The sequence below is a fragment of the Anopheles stephensi genome, unplaced genomic scaffold (assembly GCF_013141755.1).
Source record: "Anopheles stephensi strain Indian unplaced genomic scaffold, UCI_ANSTEP_V1.0 ucontig365, whole genome shotgun sequence".
Lineage (NCBI taxonomy): Eukaryota > Metazoa > Arthropoda > Insecta > Diptera > Culicidae > Anopheles > Anopheles stephensi.
In genome coordinates this window covers 143,727-166,978 of record NW_023405308.1, presented here as the reverse complement: position 1 = coordinate 166,978, position 23,252 = coordinate 143,727, and positions in this window count along the sequence as shown.

The window sequence follows — 23,252 nt, the reverse complement described above, 5'->3', positions numbered from 1 at the left end:
GCCGGCGTTACCCACGAACTATAGGGACGGGTTGAGGGGAAATTATAAGCCAACGCAGCATATACTCGATGGGATGTGGCGGAGGTGGATTAAGGAGTAGATACCGGTGATTACGCGTAAATGTAAATGGTTCGAAAAAGTTCGTGAGATTAGGCCAGGAGATTTGGTATTGATCGTCGAAGGGACAATTAGGAACCATTGGAAGAGAGGTATCATAGAAGATGTTATAACGGGATCGGATGGGCATGTGAGACAGGCATGGGTACGCACAGCCACAGGGACGGTTAGAAGACCAGTAGTGAGACTAGCGCTACTAGACATAAAGACAGGGTGACCAAAGGTGGTTGGTCACGGGCGGAGGAATGAATGGAGGGGGACAACCGAAATGACAGTCAGGCGTAAGTTCGAAACGGGGGACAACCGAAATGACAGTGAGGCATATAACCTTTAGGTTCGAAACAGGGTGACAACCGAAAGGATAGAATATGAAAAGGAAGTAATGGATGCCAGTAGCCAAGGACACGCGGAGTAGGTGGCACCGTTTTGAAGTTCTCGTTCGTTTGTTTCGTTTCGTTCGTTTCGTTTTTCTCTAGAGTAATTTCTCGTGGATTACAAATAAAGAACTAAAACTACCATAACATTCCGCGTGCTGCGCAACCGGGGCATTTTTCGTGCCAACACAGGGAAAATAGCAAGTTTTACTGTACAAAAGAGAAAACGGCTCCAAAATCGGCGAAATAACGTGTATATAAGTGGCCCATGGTTCCTGCACATAAGTGCGGTAAGCAGACTCAGATGGACACAGTTTTCCCGGTGATAGTGAACCGATCGGAGCGCGATTTGTGTTTCAGTTCAGTGATAAATGGCCAATAAAGTGGTTTCAGTGAAGAAACGGTGCATTTCCGCTGCTTTTAGGACGAAATGTAGCGCGTGTAGGCCACACAAACAACAACAAAAACAACAACAGCCGTCAAGATTGGTTGGTGCACAATTTCTCGGGAAATCCCCGATTTCTCCAGTTTGGAAGTGAGTGAAAATGGTCGATAAGGTGGCCAAAATGTTGCGCAAGCCGAAAACGGGGTAAAAATCGGCCGATTAGTGCGAAAGCTACGTGGTCCAAAAAGTGCATCAATCGTGGGATGGAAGGGGGATGCAGTTTCGGGTGTTTGTTTTTGCGGCCAATTTCGCGCGGATCGGTCCGGAAGCGGTCCTTTCCGGTGAGGTAGTGTGCAATCAATTGATCGAACCCAAAAAACCGCAGTGAAATAGGTCTTAAGTGGGCCAAATAAGTGAAAAACCGGAGGTAGCAGAAGTGTGACAGTAGTGTGACAGCACCACCACGTGGCAGATATACCGCGTTTAATGCAAAAGTGTAAATAACTTGCTCATTTATGGATCGAATTGAGTGCGGTTTGAATTGTAGTGATGTGAACCGCGTGTGCAATCCGTTTCCGTCGGAAAAACGGTGGAAATTCGGAAATTTATGGAAATTTTTAGGCTGATGGCTTAAAAACGGTCCCAACTGACATCTGTTTTACAAAAAAAATTAAATTAAAAAAAAATTGCCCGATCTTCGCCATAACTGCTCGCGTCATGCGCGCATGCTCGTTAAGCTCTTAGAGCAGCTCAGTACCATACCAGTTTGTCGTAGGAACGAGCAGCATAGCACGCACCCGTTCGCTCTCGCGTGCAGTGGCGCTCAAAAATTTTCTCGCTTTCCGCAATGTGCTGTGCACTGCTCGAACCATGATCTTCCGCTTGAGAGCCCCTGAGTGCGAGAGAGCGAACACACGTGTGCAGGGGCGCTCGAACTGTTTCTCGCGTGCCGTTTTGATACTGGCATGCAGCGCGCATTATAAACCGTCTGGAAACCTCTGCCAATTTCTGCTTCTCTCTTTCTTTATTCGCTCTGCCCTGAGCACGCTGAGCGAAAGTCGTGTTCTAAATGTGATGGAGGGAGGACGTCGCACGCGCACGGATAAGCCGAAGCGCATGACCCGGTGTTTGAATGCAGATGGTTTGGGATTGTTCGTGTATTTGCGTGTAGATTAGCTGCGGTAGCCTGGAGTTTCACTCGGTGATGATCGATTCGTGTTTGCCGCTTCCCGAAACATGTTTTCTGCGAGAGATGAGGTATGGTTCAGCATCTCATGTACGACGAAGAGCATCATTTCTCAACTCACCGTCTTGTTTTTTCCCCCTTAAGGAACACTGACGAACACGAGGAGTGCAACGGAGAGTGAGAAACATGAACGGGTTTGTGAAATGAATAAAAATTGATCGGCGTAATATCACAATCTAATCTGAGTTATATTGTTTGTTTTGTTTTTATTTGCGCTGCAATGGCGCCTCTGGCCCATGACAGCTTGGATCCGAAGAAAATGGATGAAAAAACTACGTGAAACCACGCTTTTGAACTGTTATAATGACTTAAATCTGCTGCTCTCTAAGGCAAGATTAAGGTTAGAGATTAAGGTAAAAGAACTCGAAAACCGCTATAAGCCTGCTATAAAATGTCAGTTGGGTACTCGCCTCGAGCTGTCAAAAACCACCCTACAGGGATAACTGTTTTTTTTTATCAAACGAAATTTTATTGAAACCTTTTTCATTTTAGCTCCAATAATTCCGTTCACCATCCCCTGGCTGTTGACCCGCGAGGGTGCTGTGGCCAGAGTGTTTCTGCGAAATAGCATCACTCATTTTCAACTTCTTAACACGTTTCTCAAATTGTACCATTTTACAAACTGCTCCCTTTCCTTGAAATTTCTTTCCCTTCACCTATGCCATTGTTAGGCCTCCCATTTTGGCATTCGAGCCCAACACTCACAAATTGAACCCTTTAACGCGCAGCTGTATCAGCCTCTATTGCTGCGGCTGCTTCCGCGGCAGAGAGGCCTCCCGATCTAGTGCTGCTTCCCCTTTTCTAGTGCTGCTGCTGGAAGACGTCCTCATCCTCGCTGGAAGACTCCATGCCATCGCCGTGCAGCCATGCCAGGGAGGCCACAGACCTTCGCCTCTCCCTGAACCTCGCGACTCGTTCGCGGATGGCCGCACGACGCGCAGCTGTTGTTGGCGATGGAGTTGGTGATGGGAGCCGCCAACCTCGCTGCAACTCCCTCGTTCTCGTCCGTGCCGCATTCCTCGCAACATTCCGGCGCTGATTGCGAGCGACGGCCACCGAGTTGTCGGGGAGGCGTGCGGCTGACAACTGGCCCTGCAAAACCAACTGTTCCCTCTCCGCATTCCAGTCGTCTTGGAGCTCGTCAGTTACGGGTGCGACGAATTCGCAGATTTCGCTTCATCTTTCCGGGCTCTCGAGCAGAGCTGGCTCGAGATCCTCGGGAGTGATCTGACTCGATCTCCCCCCTTCGAGCAGCCTTCCACGTTCAGCGGCACACGGTGGACAGCCAAAAACGGCGTGTTCCGCCGTCTCAGCGACGCCAGGACATCTGGGGCAGTTCGGAGACGACGTGAAGCCCATCCGGCACAGGTAGTCACGGAAAAATCCGTGGCCAGACAGTAACTGTACCTGTGCCAACTGGAACGTCACGTCTCCATGTTTCTGTGACTGCCATGCCCTCACGTCGGGAAGCACTCGATGCGTTCACCAAGTGAAACGACTGGCGTCTTCGCTGGCCGCATCTGCGTCCCACTGCTGCCGCCACTGCCCGTACGTTCGGTTACGCTCCAGATTCCGAACACCAGTCCTGGAGTATTCGTTTGCTGGATCGTTCAGCCGGTGATGAACTGTCCTCCTCGATCTGCATGCATATTGGGATGAGACCGGCCAGCAGCACGACCGTCTCACCCCTTATCGTCCGGAAAGCCCGACAAACACGGATGGCCGTCGTCCTCTGCACTCGCAGCACAAATCTGCGACATTGTTGCAGCTGCAGTCCCTCCGACCATACTAAGGCCCCGTAGCGCAGGATGGAGACCGCTACGGCCGCCAGCAGTCGGGCACGCGACGACTTCGGGCCACTGTGGTTCAGCTTGAGGCGCTTGACAGCTTCTGCAACCCTCATAGCCTTCGCTGTAACCTGCTGAACATGCGGCAGCCATGACAGGTGGTCGTGCAACCAAACTCCAAGATAGCGAATGGAGCGCTGTGATTGCACGACCACACCTCCGATGTTGATGCTGACGACCGGATGACGCTCCAGGGTGGAAATCAGTGGCATTTCCGTCTTCTCCGGTGCCAACGAGAGACGGTGCCGGTCTAGCCAGTCCATGATTGCCGCGATGGCTCGTTCAGCAGTCGAGGAAGCGGCTTCGGGTGTCGTTGCGGGGACCAAGACGACAAGGTCATCAGCATAGCCAATAACCTCGGTCCCCTCCGGCAACTGGACACCCAGGATCCTGTCGTACAGTACGTTCCAAAGCGAAGGTCGAAATATGGAACCCTGCGGAACGCCCGCACTGATGCTTCGCTCAACGGGGCCCTCGCTGGTATCAATAACCAACCGCCGATCCTCAAAGTAGCTTTTCTGCATCTTCTGCAGCGATAACGGTACCCCCTTGTCCCTTAGCGCGTTGTCGATGGCTTGCCAGGGCGCAGAATTGAAAGCGTTGCCGATGTCGAGTGCCACCACCTTTAGGCAGCGCTGGTGGATCTATGGATCTGCCTGCCTGGATGGTGGATCTGCCTCGCCGGAACCCGTACTACCCGTCCGATAGCCGTTCCGCATCCGGTTCCTCCAGGAACTCGTTGAGGCGGTTAAGTATTAGGCGCTCCAACACCTTGCCAAGTGCGTCGAGCATGCACAGCGGCCGGTAGGAGGAGCTTTCCCCGGGAGGCTTGCCAGGCTGTGGCAGCAGTACCAGTCGTTGCCTCTTCCAAGGCGCTGGAAACGCACCCTGGTCAAGGCAGTCCTTGTACAAACGGACGAAAACCTCCGGGTACTTCCTAATGGCCGTCTTAACCGTCGTATTGGGGATACCGTCAAGTTCAGGCGCTTTCCGGTTCGCTATCGATCCCACGATGGACAGCAGCTCGCCTACGGTGACAGGGGTCAGCGAAGATCTCTGCTCCTCGGTGTCTTCGCTCGACGATTCGGATTCCGGCCAGTCAACAGGCGGATGTGTCGGGAACAGATCGTTAGCTATCCGCTCCAACACGACACGGCCTGTCTCAGGTGGCACGAAGCAGCCACGAATACGAGACATGACCACCCGATAGCCGGCCCCAAACTCGTTGGTTTCCGCCTGTTGAATCAGCTCGTCGAGCTGCGCGCGCTTTCTGGCATGGACAGCCTTCTCCACGGCTCTCCTCGCCGACCGATGATGAGCAGCCATGATGCTGCGCTCCTGCAGATCGGTGGTTCGAAGCATCCGCTCGTGCACAGCCGTACACTCCTCCCGAACACGTAGAACCTCCGGAGTTCACCAGAAAAGGTCTCGATGGGGGTCACGATGCGACATGGTGACGCGCTCCATCGTGTCGTCGCATGCATGCATCTAGCATGGCGTCGACCATCCCCTTCTGGCTGACGGCTCGCTCCGGGAAACCGGCCGTCTGGAGTGCGGCTAGGAATGCCTCGACCGAAAACTGGGTTGTCTTCCATCTACGGCCAGCGTGCCGAAAAGTGGTGGACGACGTAGAGGACCCCTGTCCCCGCTGACGATGCTGCTGCTGCTGCTGCTGGTGCTGCTGCTGCTGCTGCTGCTGCTGCTGCTGCTGCTGGTGTTGCTGCTGTTGTCGTCGCTACTGCTGGTCAACAGTTAGAGGCCCCACGGTGAAGAAGATGTACCGGTGGTCCGACGCCGTGTAGTGGCACGAAGCGGTGTTCGCTGCCACCTCACAAGTGTCCGGACAAGCGATGGATGCGCTAGCGAAAGACACATCCACGACACTGGGAGTGGCGACTCCGTTGCCCACAGCAGCGGTGTAGCAGCTGATAAACACCACCCCTCCAATCTGCGCAGCAGCCAACCCGGGCATGGCACAGCGCCAAATCCGCTGGATCGGAAGGTGGCCGGTTGCCACCACAGCTGCTCACCCCGACGAATCCACCGCCCAGTTTCCGCTGCCCTCCGGAGGCCGATACACCTCTGACAGCAGCAGCATGTCGACCCGCTACGTGCGGGCTGTTTGCAGGGCCAGATCCTGAGCGATGCGTCCACCACCCAGGTTGACCTGCATTCTCCGCATTACGCCCGCTTCTGGCGGCACGATGAGTGACCCACACGATGGGGCCCCTGGCAGACAATGCACTTAGCTGTCGAAGTGCACTGGCTAATGCGGTGGCCCTCTTTGCCACACTGCAAACACTGACCCGACCGGTCAGACGAGGCACGACAGTCTCGCGCCAGATGCCTCATCAACAGGCAACGGAAGCAACGCTGACGGTCGAGCGGCTTCTTCGGCACTTCGCGGATGCCACTGACGCATTGGCACAGTGTCAGCTTCTGACCAATGAGAAGCCGTGCCTTTGTGAGTGGGAGCCGCACTCGAGGTCGCTTCGTGCCATCACGGAGCTCCAAGAGTTCGACACGCGTGATTCCCGGCTCTGCTCCCAGCTTCTCCTTGATGGCGAGCTCCACGTCACTCTCCTTGGCCAGAGAGTCGATGTTGGTAACGAGAAGCTCTCCCATCTCCGTCACCACACGGACCACGCCATCCTCGCCGATCGCCAGCTGGATCCGGCGAGCCAGCTCAGCGCTGTCCACATTTTTGCGTAATAGGACGATTCATGGTCATCTTGCGCGGTCCGACGCCCGATCCCAATATCAGCCCTGACGTCTTGCAGCTCCTGAGATGTGCGCAGCTTCACGTACATCTCCGTCCAGGTTTTGTCCCAACCTGGGACCACCGCGATGCGATCGGGACGTGCAGGGCGCCCCTTGGACTGGGCTCGATACTGCTGATGTTGTTGCTGCTGGCTCTGTTGCTGTTGCTGGCGCATTTGAGGTGGCCGGTATAGCTCCTGGTGCGGTTGCTGCTGCTGCTGAGCTGGCGGAAACCAACGAGTTTGGGGCCGGCTATCGGGTGGTCAAGTCTCGGCGCTCGGCTATTCCGACCACTCACGACCGTCTGGAGTTGTGGCCGCTGCTGCAGATGTTGCGGTTTTTGCTGCTGCTGCTGCTGCTGCTGCTGGCCCTTTGCCGACACTGCGACCGTCCGTCGCTGCGGCTGTGGCTGGCTACGCTGCTGCTGCTGCTGCTGCTGCTGCTGCTGCTGCTGCTGCTGCTGCCTCCCTTGCTCCTGCCTGCGAGACCACCACCGTCTGCTCCAGGGTGGAGGCATCAGAGAATTCGGCGTCATCCTCCTCTTTCGAAATTTCGGCTGCCTCCGCTGGTCCGACCGGCCGTGGTGTCACCGGCGAAGGGAAAGGGGTGTCCGACCGCTTCCCGGGAGCGGACAACGACCAGACCCCGGAACGCAGCACTCGCCCCTCCATAATTTGCTAAAGGCCCGAAACAGCTAATTTCGCTCCTTCCCCGGAAAAATTGCAAAAAACCGTAAAGAACGCGTTTTTCCGATCTGGGGGGTGGTAAGCAGATAAGGTGTTGTTTTTCGTGGTCCTCTCCTCACGCCGCGTCGATGGAGGGGTCGGATGCGGGGGTGCGACCGGCAAATTTGGAAAACCCAAAAAACGCTTTTCCGGGCGTAGCTCCCTCAAATGGCGTCCAATCGCTTCCGGTGCAAAGACGTTTTTGTGCGCGTTGATGCTACCCCTGCGGGTGGGAATTCTCCGTTGAAATCGGACACCACTCCCCAAACAAACCGCTATCGGGAGACGCACCGTTTTCCCGGTAGGCCCGGAAAACTCCTTCGTGGCTCGCTTTTGTCGTGCCCTAGCTGCTCAGCGGCTCGCGTTTCGACGGTCGTTCCGTATTCGGCGGATTTCTGCTCGCCGTGCCTCCAAGTCGGCAACATCCTCTGCGTGCTGCTCGTTGCCCTGGGATGCTATGGCTGCCCACTCGTCGTCGCAGGCTTGCTGAAGTTGAGCCGTAATCCGCTTAGCAGCTTCGCTGATGCAGCTCCAGCTCTCGGCGTCGCTTAATAGATGCTGCTGAAGGTTTTCCGGTCGGACGGGGCCGTGCTTCCCTCGCCAAGAAGCTGCTGACAGACTTTAGCAAACCTCGGGCACTCAAACACTGCATGCTCCGCGGTCTCTGAAACCTCGCTACACCACTGGCAGTCAGGGGACGATGTGAAGCCATTGTGACACAGGTAGTCCCGGAAGAAGCTGTGTCCCGAGAGGACCTGGCACAAATGGAACGAGACATCTCCATGCTTCCTTGATTGCCAGTTGCTGATGTTGGGTAGCACAAGGTGCGCCCAACGTGTGTACCGGCTGGTGTCGGCTTCCGCATCCCACTGCTGCTGCCATTCTTCGATGGTGGCCTGTCGCTCCTGCTTGCGGATATTCGCCCATATCGGTCGGTGTGATCGGCGGCACTCAGTCGCTGGTAGACCCGAACGTCCTCTTCCACCAGCAGTCATATAGGGGTCAAACCAGCCAAGAGGGTGGCAGTCTCGTATCTCACGATGCGGAATGCTCGTGTCACCCTCAGTGCCATCTTTCGCTGGACACGCTCCAGCAAACGACATGGCTTCTGTTTCCTCAGCTCATTGCTCCAAACTGGTGCTGCATAGCGCATAACGGACTCGGACACCGAAGCTAGCAGCTTCGCTTTCGACGCCCTTGGTCCGCTATGGTTTCGCAGCAACCTGGATGTGGCGTCAGCGATCTTCCCAGCCTTTTCGGTGACCTCCTTGACGTGCGGCAGCCATGACAGCTTGTCTTGGAGGGTTACGCCGAGATAGCGGATCGAGCGGGTCGAGGTGATATCTGCATCGCCTACTCGGACGGTGATCCGCGTTGGTGCCTTGGTGCTGGAAATGACCACCATTTCCGTTTTCGCCGGCGCCAGCTCAAGATGGTGTTGAGCCATCCACTCTATCACTCCTGTGATGGCCTCTTCCGCAGCAGCTTTAACCGTCTCTGGGGTTGTGCCTGGGACCAGCAGCACCAGGTTATCGGCATACCCCAGGATCTCGGCATCGGACGGCAGGGCGATGTCCACCACACCATCGTACATCGTGTTCCATAGGGTGGGGCCTAGGATAGACCCCTGTGGTACCCCTGCCGTGACAGAACGCACTACCGGGCCATCAGAGGTTTCATATACCAGCTCCCGATCCTGGAAGTAGCTGTGTATGATGCGTTGTAGGCCGGCGGGAACAGCTTTCGTCTGCAGCGCAGTGGCGATGGCCTGCCAGCTGGCCGTATTGAACGCGTTCCTGACGTCTAGTGCAGCTACTAGCAGGAACCGTTTGTCGCGTCGGGTCGTGCGCCCGAACGACATCGCACGCTGGCCGGCCTCGACAACCCTCTGAATGGCACCGATGGTCGAGCGCCCCCTGTGGAAGCCATACTGCCGGTCCGACAGTCGCGGTGATTCTGAATCTTCGAGGAACTCGTGCAGCCTGTTCAGGATCAAGTGCTCAAGCACCTTGCCCAGTGCATCCAACATACACAGGGGTCGGTACGAGCTGCTCAATCCTGGGGGTTTTCATGGCTTCGGGATGAGTACAAGGCGCTGCCTCTTCCACTCTGCAGGAAACGTGTCGTTAACTAGGCAGTCCTGATACAGCGCCGTGAAAACCCCCGTGTGTTGCAGGATGGCTGATTTCACCGCCGCATTCGGGATACCGTCGAGTCCCGGGGCCTTATTGTTGGCCATGCGTCGCGCGATGAATTTAAGCTCCTCGTCGGTCACTGCTGCAACCGCTCCTGTCTGCTCGTTTTCAATGATGTCTGTCGCTTCTGGCCAGACGAGGGGCGGGTGCTGGGGGAAGAGATCGGACACTATGTGTTCGAGCCTGTCCCGCTCCGATTCCGGTGGCGTCCGTCCACCACGGAGGCGAGACAGAACGACGTGATATCCGGCTCCGAGCACGTTCTCCTTAGCGATGTCGATCAGCTCCTGGAACGAGTTCCGCTTGCTGGCCCTTATCGCCGATGCTCCGCACTTGAAGGTCGCTGGTCTGCTGCATTCGATCACGCACGCGTTCGCAATTCTCTCGCAGCAGCCTGAGCAGCGGCGTCCACCAGAACAGGTCGCGTTGGGGGTCACTGTGCGACGTTGTGACCCGCTGCATCAGGGATAACTGGCTTTTTTTTTCAATAGCGGGTTCTTTATTTTGTCCAAAAACCCTCACTTTCCCCTACATTTATACCCGCGAGGGCGTTCCCTGAAGGGGGTTGCTAGACTTTTCGCCTAATCTACTTCCGTGCGTAAAGCACCTTCTTTTTTTATTACTTGTATGATAAACTATCCTTTTCCCTTTTATTAATAAGCACGCCACTTTCCCGCATTAAGCACTGGTTAGCGCGTTTCCTAGCGGGAGGCAACTTCCGCCTCGACCGCTGCGGCTTCTTCTGCAGCACTCAGGCCACTGCTTCTGGCTTCTTCCTCCCGTTCGCTAGCGCGGTTGCGCCTTCTAAACGGTACGGTAGCATTATCCGCGCTTTCGGTATCGTCACTGCTGCTGGATGTCGATGGACTGTAGTCCCCGTAGAGATGTCTCACGTCTTGCAGCGTTTGACGTCTCCGCTCCCTGAATCGCGCCTGCCGCAGCCGAAGATCTGCGCGGCGGGCCGCTGTTCTGGGTGATGGTGGTGGAGATGGGGGAAGTTCAGCTCTCCGTTCTTCCCGTTGCCGTGCCCTGGCTGCTCGGCGGCTCGCGTTCCGACGGTCGTTCCGTGCTCGACGGATTTCCGCTCGCCGTGCCTCCAAGTCGGCGACATCCTCCGCATGCTGCTCGTTGCCCTGGGATGCTAGGGCTGCCCACTCGTCGTCCCAGGCTTGTTGGAGTTGAGCCGTTATCCGCTTTGCCGCTTCGCTGATGCGGCTCCAGCTCTCGGCGTCGCGCAATAGGTGCTGCTGGAGGTTTTCCGGACAAACGGGGTCCGTACTTCTCTCACCGAGAAGCTGCTGACGGACTTCGGCAAACCTCGGGCACTCGAATACTGCGTGCTCCGCGGTCTCTGGGACTCCGCTACACCACTGGCAGTCAGGGGACGATGTAAAACCATTGTGACACAGGTAATCCCGGAAGAAGCCGTGTCCGGAGAGGACCTGGCACAGATGGAAGGAGACATCTCCATCAGGGATAACTGGCTTGCGGTCGCCAAGCGTTCATAGCGACGTGACTTTTTGATCCTTCGATGTCGGCTCTTCCTATCATTGTGAAGCAAAATTCCCCAAGCGTAGGATTGTTCATCCTTTCAAGGGAACGTGAGCTGGGTTTAGACCGTCGTGAGACAGGTTAGTTTTACCCTACTGGTTTGTGCTAATAAGTGCTATCGTAACGGAACTCCTGTGCAGTACGAGAGGAACCACAGGTACGGACCACTGGCTCAATACTAGTTCGACCAGACTTTGGTATGACGCTACGTCCGCTGGATTATGCCTGAACGCCTCAAAGGTCGTAACCATTCCGAGCTGATAGCGCTTCAAAACCTTATGGGCAATCGGAAGCTAGCGGGCCTAACAACCCTCCGAGATCCGCTGGAACTGCTTCCGCAGCCTGGCGCCTCATCCCCGCTTCATAGACTGGGCCGCATCGCGCGGGGTCGCACTGCACGCGTTAGTACCTGACCATAGGGAACGCCGGTGTCCGCCGACCTCGCCGACCGTGGACTTCACTAGCTTCGATGCCCACCAAGCGCCCGCAAACGACCTACGCCTGGTAGAGTTACGGTGGACGTCAGGAAAGTCCCGGCCCGGAAGCGAAGGAAAAGGTTGTCTGTTGAGTGTGAAGAAGTAGAGGAGTAGAAGAGGTAGAGAGACACATTATCGGGACATGGAACCCGAACAATGTACAAGTCCGGAAATACGGAGTACATCATATGAACGCCTCGATGTACATATAAAGCCTGGTAGGTAATGGCAACAAATATGCAACACGGACAATATCGAACCATGATAATGTGGAGACACCCTATGGGTGCAGTGCATAATAAGGCCCGTAATGCACAGTAGAGACACATTATCGGGAGGTGGAACCCGAAAAAAGTACAAGTCCGGAAATACGGAGTACATCAAATGAACGCCTCGATGTACATATAAAGCCTGGTAGGTGTTGGGATTATACCTGCAACACGGGCAATATCGAAAGATGGTGAAGTGGAGACACCCAATGAGTGCAGTGCATTATAAAGTCTGTAATGCACAGCAGAGATACATTATCGGGAGGTGGAACCCGAACAATGTACAAGTCCGGGAATACGGAAATGAACACCTCGATGTACTTATATAGCCTTGTACGTACGCCTCGTACGTCTTAATGCACATTAGAGACACATTATCGGGACATAGAACCCAAAAAACGTCCAAGTCCCAAAGTATCAAAGTTCAACATATTTGCCCCTAAAAGTATGCAATGTAAATAGGCAGTGTTTGAAAAAGTTCCCCAAATGTCAGTTAACGCACGGTGTCCGGGAGAAGTGTTTTTAAAAAAAACTTAACTTTATTTCCATCGACCGGCGGAGTTAATAACCGTTCGGATTAGCGTCTGAGTATCAACTGAACTGTTTGGATGGATGCTGGTGCGCTGGTCCGTGTTGAATTATGCTGCGTGCTGAATAATGCTGCGTTGCAAATTATGTTGTGCGCGCTGCTTTGTGGTTTGTTTGTTTATCGGTCGTGCGTGGTTTGTTTGTTTATCGGTGGCGCGTTCTGCTGCGTGGCGTTTCTCGTGTTGCGCTGTCGTCTTAACTCCTTACTGCGCTGTCGTCTTAACTCCTCCCCTCTTAAATGACTTTGCCCTCAAAGTCTCGTTGCTGCGTGGAATGAAGTTGGTCTGCTAACGAACGTTTCTGGTCGTTTCGCTTGAGTCATGTTTACTTTTATCGTCGTTCTCTTGAAGTGGATGAATAAACAGATTATAAATGCGCATAGGCATATGAATGCAAAAGTTCCTCCGAATACATTAATTTTCCATCTTAGAGAATCATTCTGCAAGTTAATACTTTTTAGTTTTTCTCTATGTTCTATGGTGAGTTTTTGTACGAGTTGGAGAGGCGGTTTATGTTCGATTTCACCCTTATCGATGTTGATTCCTGCTGTTGATTTGAATGGTTTACCAGGAATGGTGACTTCGTCGTTTGAATAAATTTCTCCATTAATGATAATGTTACAATTTTCGAATTGTATGACGTAGGAACCGTTCAGTACTTGGTTCATTTTGCTGCAGTTTGATGCGATTTCTGCTATTGCGTCGTTGATTAGTATTGTGTCGTCTTTGATTCTTTTTATGAAGCCTCGACTATAAATCTTTTCGTAGTCACATTGTGAATCTTCTCTTCTCACAATTTGTTGAATGCATGTTGTGGGTTGTTGTATGCCGATTTGCGGACATATATAAACATCTTCTTGTTGTTGGCACTTCTCTGTCATGGAATATACGTGGGTTTGATTTTGTAATATAAAGTTTTGTGTGACGATTATACGTGCATCGTGTTGTATTATCGAGTCAATGTATTCGTACTCGTAGATTTTTGAAGATAGTTTGGGGAACTTTAGCATGTATAGTATATGAGATTCATTTACTGCTACTTGGGCAGTTGATTGCCTTAGCAATTCTTCCGGTGTGTTGTATTTAATGTTATTCTTCTCAAGAAACTGTTCTATTGATGTCAGATCCTCAAGGGATAGTAGCTTACTGCTCGGAATACCGTTTTTAGCTAACAGTATAGCGTCTTCTATGACATCCAATTTTTCTTGTAGCATATTTATGTTGGAAAGTAGAATAAGTTTCCGAATTTCCACTTGGTGTGACTCATAGCGTTCGTTTTCGATATTTACGACTTGGTTAGCGACATCAGTTATTTGTTTCAACCTGTCGTTGAAGCCTTGGTTGATTATTATTTGTTTGTTGCTTTCTGCTATCAGGGAGTTCATTGTGGAGTTTATGACATGTAGGTCGTCTGCATCTGGAGTTCCAGCGATCCATTTCCAAATTTTTCCTATCGTGTCCCATCGTTTTTGTCTTTTCACAAATGGTTTGATTTTCGCAAAAGTGTCCTTTAGCATGCTAGCTTTTATGCTGATCAAATTTTCGATAGATTCAGTAGAATTTCCATTTGGACTATCTTGTAATGTTTTCTCTATTGTTTCGTTTATATCAGTTAAATCTATTGGATGTATTGTTCTTACGTATCCAATTTGAATCTTAGCTTTACCTATCGGTATTATGGCTAATGGATTGTTATTTAAATCATATATGTTTATGTCTGCGAAAATTAGTTTGATCAACAGGATCGTAAGTATTCTGTAACGATAGTTAAAACAATTTTGAAAAAGTATTAATATTTTTTCATTACTTTCTTAAGTTTACTTTATGTATTTTTCGATTGTTTGAATCGATAATATATGTTGGATGATTCTCCTTTACTTTTACTGCATTAAAACGACTTTCGCGTTTGTTATTCGTCTTTTTCTTTTCGAATGCATATTCGTTTTCTACGTAATCCTTATATTTTTCATCTTTGATTTTTTCTTCATTCTTTTTGAATATCTGTAGTATTCTTTCATTTGTTTTTTCTCTTATTCTTGATCTCTCTAGCGGATCGTTTGATATTTCTCCTACATACACATTTCGTGGTGTATCCTTTATGAATGAATGTATGCTGTGATTATACTTATAAACAGCTTGTTGTACTAATGTTATAATGCTCATCTCTGGATTGAGTTTTTTTGTGCATCTAGCGATTTCTCTAATTGTTGAATGGCAACGTTCTATTTGTCCATTCGTTTCTGAACGATTAACTGGAGTTTTAAATATTTTTGTTCCTAGGTTTAGTATTGATTGTTCGATAACGTTTGAGACAAACGTACATTCGTTGTCTATTACAATTTGAGCTGGTAAGTCCCAGTCATATAGGAGTTGTAGTAAAACTTCCTTTATATCAGCGATTGATTTCGATTTTATCGGTCGTATTTTAACGTATTTTGAAAATTTATCTATAGATGAGATAAATAAATAGTTTGCGTTATAAGCAAATATGTCAATATGGATAATTTCTCCAGGATATGTCGGTATTGGTGTTTTTACTGGTATAAATTCTTGGGGTTTTCTCTCGTATTTTTCTGTTTTACATATCTCACAATTTTTTACAATGTTTTGAATACTTTTTCTCATTCCGGGAAAGTAGAATTTTTTTATAAATTGCAATGAGTTTTCCTTAGCATTTCTGTGAGCAAAATTATGAATATTCTTGATTTCTTCAGTTTGTGTTTCTTCATCGCATAGGTCTTGTACTTGTCTTTGGGAAAATCTAGCTTTGATTGTTTTTGGATTGTAGAGAGTTTTATAAACTTCTTGGATAATTCCCATTGTTTGTTCATCTGTGTGAATTCCATTAATTACATTTGGATTGATTAATTTTTTGAATTTATCCTTGATAAAATCAGAAGTAAATGTTGGTTCAATAAAAATATGTCTTCTGAATTTTGGGAAAGGGGTAATTAATTGGTATGAAGAATTAGTTCCGATTTTAAATACTAGTTGGTTGTGGAATACATTAATTGGTGCTTCTGTTGAAGGTATATAAGAATGATCGTCTTCGTCAGCTGAGTGCTGAGTTGGCGTTAATGAGTTTAGTTGTATACGGGAAAGTGCATCTGCTACAACGTTTGATCTTCCGGGTTTGTAGAATAATTGGTAATCGTGTTCCTCCATGAAAGATTTCCATCTTTTCAGTTTTGCGTTGTTGTTCTGCGGAGATAAAGCAAATGTTAATGGTTGATGATCTGTATGAATATTAATTTTAGCTCCGTATATGAAATTTCTCAATGTTTGTAGTGCCCAAACGATGGCAAGCATTTCCTTTTCGTTGGTTGCATAATTTTCCTCTGTTTTGGAAAGAGTACGAGAAATGAAGGTTATCGGTCTATCACCGTCGTGACATTTTTGTGAAAGCACAGCTCCTAGTGCTTTTTCCGATGCGTCTGTTGTTAGTTCGAATGGCTTCTGGAAATCTGGAAAAGCTAAAACATCATTAGAAGATATTATGTCTTTAAGGGTTTGAAATGCGTTTTTTGCGGTTTGATCAAATTTAATAGGGAAATTTTTTGATTCGTGTTTGGAAATTTGGCGATGGCCATCCTCCCCTCTTAGGAGTTTTGTGATGGGTTTTGCCAGTTGTGCATAGTTTTTAATAAACCTGCGGTAGTAACCTGACATTCCTAAGAATCTTCTTAGTTCTTTAAGGTTTTGTGGTTCTGGGAATTTTTTTATGGCTTCAATCTTTTTTATATTTGGTTTAAGTCCTTCACTTGAGACTATGAATCCGAGGAATTCAACTTCTGTCTTTAGGAATTCAGATTTATCCGGTTGTATTTTGAAATTAGCGGCTCTCAGAGTTTCTAGAACAATTCTTAAATTTTGCAGATGTTCTTCAACTGTTTTGCTAAAAATGATTATGTCATCGATGTATATGTGACAAATTTTTCCGATGTGTTCCCTTAAAGTGTCGTCCATGACGCGTTGGAATATTGAAGGGGCATTTTTTAAACCAAATGGCATGCGTACGAATTCATATTTTCCGTTGTTTATTGAAAATGCAGTTTTTTCGATATCATTTTCCGACATAGGTACTTGATGAAATCCTGACGCTAAGTCAAGAGTTGTGAAATATTTATTTGAACCTAGATTGGCTAAAACAGTAGATGGATCCGGAATAGGATATTTATCGCTTATTGTTTGAGTGTTCAATTTTCTGTAGTCTACGACAAGTCTATATTTTTTTTCATTGGCAGCATCCAGTTTTTTTGGAACAATCCACACTGGTGCATTGTATGGGGATTTCGAAGGTCTGATGATTCCATCATTTAGGAGTTTTTCAATTTGCTTGTTAACTTCACCTTTAAGTGCTTGGGGATAGGGATACGTTTTACTATAAACTGGTGATTCATCTTTTGTTCTTATTGTCGCTTTTACTCGCGATGTACAAGGTAGTTTCAAATCTGGTGGTTGGAAAAGATCTTGATATTCCTGTAATAGGTCATGTAGCTTTCTTTTTTCGTTTTGGTTCAGATGATTATCACGAATGTTTATTTTATTTACTTCCTGTAGTTGGTATTGTTGTAATGGAATGACATGTGTGCCATCAATGATTAATATTTCATTGGCTGTGTCAATTACTGCTTTAATTTCCTTTAGTGAATCGTGTCCAATTATAGCATCAAACGATTTTAAATTTTCTAAATGATAAAATTTTAGCATTTTATCTGAATATGGTTTGAATAATCGTGCTTGAGAATAAGCGTCGATTTTAATATCTCCTGCTACGGATGATACGAAAAATGGTTTATCAACCTTGTGTGAAATTTTTGCATATTTTGGATGTATGTAATTTTTATTAGATCCAGTATCAATTAACATTTTGAGTGGTTCTGAAGCGTTACCATAGAATAAGAAGTAAGGCAACGCTGAGTTTATTCTAAAAAATTCAGCTCTGCTTCTTCAAAAGTTTCTCTGAAGTTATTACCTTCTTGTTTTTCAATTGTTCTGAAATATCGTTCGAATGACTGTTGCACATTGTCAACCGTTGTGTTATTCACGTTGTTGTTTACGTTTTCGAATGTTTGTGCAAGATTGGCATCTGCTATATGATTAATGTTGTTTATGTTTCTGGCGTTTGTTTGGATATTATTGACTCTAGGTCGTTTTGGTGGTCTCACATTGTTTGAATTTGGACGATTTCCGTAATTTACTTGGCGAGTTCTGATAGATTGATCAACGTCCATCGGTTCTGGTGGAGGTTGACGTTGAAATTGATTAGATTGCATTTTTTGAAAGGGCTGTTGGTGCCTTGGAATGAAATTGTTAAAATTTCGATTTCCATACATTGGAGGTTTTGGGTAATGAGGCCTAGGTGGTGGCTGGGCATGTGTGTACCTTATTGGTGTTGGTGGCGGTAAGGGAATCATATTCCTTGGTGCCGTTGGTGGAGTGTATGTTCTCGGTTTTGTTAACATTTTTCTGCATTCAATATTTTGGAAAGAGATACAATAGCTGTATGCTCCTGCAAGCGATGTTGGCTCATAATTCCTTATGAACTTGTAAACGTCTCCATCGAGTCCTCTCATGAAAGCATCAATTGCTTTTTTGTTGTACATTTCAATTAAAGCTCTGGAAGCTTCGGGGTGTGTAAACCTTTCATCGGTATTTATTTGATTTGCGATGAGGGACAGTAATCTGTTCACCTCGTCGTAATATACTTCAAGTGAGCGGTTCTTCTGTTGCACGCTCATGAGTTGGAAGTCCAATGTTTCCAAGTCACGTTTTTCGCCGTAATAGGTGATCAATGTTTTTTTGATCAGGTTCCAATTTATGCCTACGTTTGAAGCGACGAGTGAGTCATTCGCTTCACCGCGTATTTTTCTACGAATGAATTTGCAGATCATGTGGTATTTATTTTGACGTTCGATGGTATCTGTACCTTTAGTTTGATAGAGTTTCACTAAACTGTCTACATCATTTAACCAGCTATTCAGTTCGCTGGGATCCCCAGTGAATGTTGGTAGATCTTTTACCAAATCGGGAATTTTTTCAAAAGTTTCAGGATTTACACTTGTTCCATCTGGCTTTGTGAAATAAAGCGGTGGATCAGAATAATCGATAAAAGTGGGGGCAATATTGCACGCTTCGAGTGCGGCAATGCGGTTGATAATTTGATCAAGTTCGGGTCTCGACATTTTCAATGTTAGAGATTGTAATGAATTAATTAGATCCTCCAGGATTTTTTCCTTAGTTTAAACACGTTTTTAACTTCACTTGATTGAGTTAGTAATATGTAATATTAATTTGCAATCGTTTTTAATACTCGTTTTTTGATTTTTTTTCACTGTTTGAAATTTTCACTTAAGATTTTTTATAATTCACTGTACTTACGGTACCATACGCATCCTGTTTCGGGCGTTGGATGTACGTCTTATGTTGTCTTTATCAGCTCCTCTAGCGGGCCTTATGTTGTTTTTCGCTCCTCTAACGGGCCTTATGTTGTTTTTCGCTCCTCTAACGGGCGATGTGTTGTTTTTTTCTGGGAAACCGGCTATGATATTCTTCCTTCTCAGTGTGATGGATGGTTCCTTTTTGTCCTGCGTGAGCTGCTAACTGCACAGGTGACTCGGGATCCTTTTCACACGGCTGCACTCGGCGATCAGGAAGTCTTTTTTAGTTTAGGATTTGGTGGTAACTTTCACTCTAACGTGGTTACTTTTCACTTGCACCTTAACTTTATTTTTCACATAGCACGGTCCCTATTCGGGCGCCAGTTAACGCACGGTGTCCGGGAGAAGTGTTTTTAAAAAAAACTTAACTTTATTTCCATCGACCGGCGGAGTTAATAACCGTTCGGATTAGCGTCTGAGTATCAACTGAACTGTTTGGATGGATGCTGGTGCGCTGGTCCGTGTTGAATTATGCTGCGAGCTGAATAATGCTGCGTTGCAAATTATGTTGTGCGCGCTGCTTTGTGGTTTGTTTGTTTATCGGTCGTGCGTGGTTTGTTTGTTTATCGGTGGCGCGTTCTGCTGCGTGGCGTTTCTCGTGTTGCGCTGTCGTCTTAACTCCTTACTGCGCTGTCGTCTTAACTTGTCCCCTTAGGTGTACGTATGGTGTCCGTAGGGTGTTGGGATTCTGTTCTGAACACGAAGGCAATTGAAAGATGTTATGGTAGCCGTATCCAGTGAATATCGGGCAGGTTAGGGCCTCACGGTGCACATAACATGGTCATGGCCGGGACATGGAACCCGAAGAATAAACAAGTCCGGGTCACGGAAAAGTTCCCCAGGACAGGCTCTGGTGCATTGGATTGATACAAATTATGTGCCAAAGTGTACATTTTTATTTTCTTCGAGCCAAAAATGTCGTCCCAAGTTCTCCCATTTACGGCACCGGAACAAGTATAAATTATAAAAATTTTTGGTCACAGCATTAGATCTCTCCAATTATGAATAACACGGCATCGTATCACTTATCTGACCATAAAAATTGAAACCCAACCCTATTTGGACAATCTTTTTGGTCCTATGAAAAAGTCATATATGTTCATATATGTAATGGTCGAAAATTTTCTAAGTCCCAAAAATCACATTTTCTAGAATATCTCAAAAACTAGTTATCGGAAAGCGATCAACCGGTAAAAGACTCGAGAAGGCCTCCCCCCCCTGACAAAATTTGTTTGTCACTATAAGTTTTACGCCTAACAGTATGCAAACCGCAGTACACGTTGCGAAAGCTTCACCATGTGCTTTCAGTGTGGTCAAAAACGGTTGCATAAAGTCGAATGAAATATTGCTTATTATTCGATTTAATCCCCCTCCCTCTATCCTGACCATTTATATTGGATTACAGGAGCTACGTAATAATTTTTGGTCACGCCGGGAGGGACCAATCAGGCTTACAACATACACGGTGTTCCCGGACTGTAACGGAACATTGGTTCGATGGATACTTGTTAACGGGCGAAGATATTCAGAAAAAGAGGAAAAATGAGAATAATAACATTTCAAATCACTTCTTATAATTTATATTACCATGCTCTTCTCGCTGTCCAGTAACAGTATTAGGGAACAATGCACAATGTTTATATGAAACTTGGGTAAAAGACTCGAGAAGGCCCCCCCTGACAAAATTAGTTAGGCACTATAGGATATACACCTAAAGGTATGCAATCCGCAGTACACGTTGTGAAAGCTTCACAGGGTGCTTTCAGTGTGGTTAAAATTGGTTGAAGAAAGTAGAATGAAATATTGTTATTATTTGATTGAAACCCTCTCTCCGCTAACCCTACTATTCACTTTGGCTTAAAGGGCTTACATTTTTGCTTCGTACTAATTTTCGGTCGCACTTGGGGTGAACAATTGGGCCTAAAACATGCACGGCGTTCTCGGACGGTTACGGAACAGTAATTCGATGAATACTTGTTACCTTGCATTGATATTCAGCAAAGGAGGAAGCATAAGAATATCATAATCTCAAACCACTTGTTACAATGCATTTTATCAAGTTCTACTCGCTGTCTATTAACAGTATTTAGGAACAATGCACAATGTTTATATCAGATGGGGTTTGACCATACAGATATCCCACTGTACAAAAAAAAATGACAGGCCACAGTGCTGTACACAAAAGATTCTAGGGGGGGCCTTCTCGAGTCTTTTACCGAAACTTGTTATGACAATACAAAATCCCACTGTGCAATACAAATGACAGGCCACAGTGCTGCACACAAAACATTCTAGGGGGGGCCTTCTCGAGTCTTTTACCGAATTAGCTCATCTTAGTGTACGGAAACAAAAATGTAAGGTGATTAGGAGTCCGAGAGCGTATGCGAGCATTGTCCGGTCTAGTTCGCTACGTGCGGGGTTTAACGTCTTGGTACGTCAAAGTGTGTACGGTGTACGTTGGCACTCTTGCCGCGATATCCTTTGCTCGTGTGGTGTGTTGACCTTGCGGTGCCGGCATGCTGCCGCAGGTCAACAACGGTGTGCACAACAACGCCTTTGTGTCACCTGGTGGTGTACGTAGCTCGGGTCTGCGGGGACTGGTGCCCTGGTAGACAAAATCAAGTCGAACAAGCAAGTGCGAGTGGAAGATGAATTCTGGTTGATCCTGCCAGTAATATACGCTTGTCTCAAAGGTTAAGGCATGCATGTCTAAGTACAAACATAAATGAATGTGAAACCGCAAAAGGCTCATAACAACAGCCATAATTCACAAGATAATCTCCGCATCAGTTACTTCGATAACTGTGGGAAAGCCATAGCTAACACATGCAACAAGCCGGAACCGCTGTCCGCTTGCGGGCGATGGAACTCCGGGCGGCTTGAGTTGATGTCTGGTTAAGAATGCCGATCGTATGGTCGCTTGACCGACAACAGATCTTGCAAATGTCTGCCCTATCAACTATTGATGGTAGTGTAGAGGACTACCATGGTTGCAACGGATAACGGGGAATCAGGGTTCGATTCCGGAGAGGGAGCCTGAGAAATGGCTACCACATCCAAGGAAGGCAGCAGGCGCGTCAATTGTCCAATCCCGGCACGGGGAGGTAGTGACGAGAAATAACAATATGGACCTCTCTAACGATGGTCCATAATTGGAATGAATTGAGCATAAATCCTTCAATAAGGATCAAGTGGAGGGCAAGTCTGGTGCCAGCAGCCGCGGTAATTCCAGCTCCACTAGCGTATATTAAAGTTGTTGCGGTTAAAACGTTCGAAGTTGATTCCCCGTCCAGACACACGACCGCCGCGGGCGCCCGGCACACGCCGGATACGTTCGTGCGCGAGCTCGCGGCTGCGACTCACAATGGTGTGCCTGGGCGTCAACCTCGTGATCGGTCGGGCACGTCCCGAGCCGGTGCGTGGTGCCCGGGCAGCTCCCATTTACCTTGAACAAATTAGAGTGCTTCAAGCAGGCTAGTACAAAAGTGTCCACACCCGCCCAGAGTTGGCGTTGGCCGAGAATAATCTTGCATGGAATAATGGAACATGACCTCGGACTGAGTCTTTTGGTTGGTTTTGTATAGACCCAGAGGTAATGATTAACAGAAGTAGTTGGGGGCATTGGTATTACGGTGCAAGAGGTGAAATTCGTAGACCGTCGTAGGACAAACTGAAGCGAAAGCGTTTGCCATGGATGCTATCATTAATCAAGAACGAAAGTTAGAGGATCGAAGGTGATTAGATACCGCTCTAGTTCTAACCGTAAACGATGCCAATCAGCAATTGGGAGACGCTACTACATTCGTTGCTCTCAGTAGCTTCCGGGAAACCAAAATCGGGTTCTGGGGGAAGTATGGTTGCAAAGTTGAAACTTAAAGGAATTGACGGAAGGGCACCACAAGAAGTGGAGCTTGCAGAGGCGAACTGTCAACCGAAGCGAGCGGACGCCTTTCGTGAGCTTCTGGTTAAAAAAATAGTAAATTCGAAGGAAAAAGATCTTCCAACCAGTGAAACGTGCGTGCAAAGGGTGTATTTGTTCAGTTTGTACGCCACTGAGTGAAGACCCGGCGAAAAACCGTGAAATTATAGTTATAAACGGCACACAAACATTGCGTCGCGCTTCGGCGCGTGTGACCGAAAAAGTGCGTGTGTGGTGAGGTGAGTGCGTGCGTGCGAAGCGCTCCCTTTCGGTGCGTTGGAAAGGGAGCCCGCACCCGCAATTGGGTGGAAAAAAACTCTTCAGGAGTAAAAAAGTGCTGTGAAAAAACATTACGTTAACG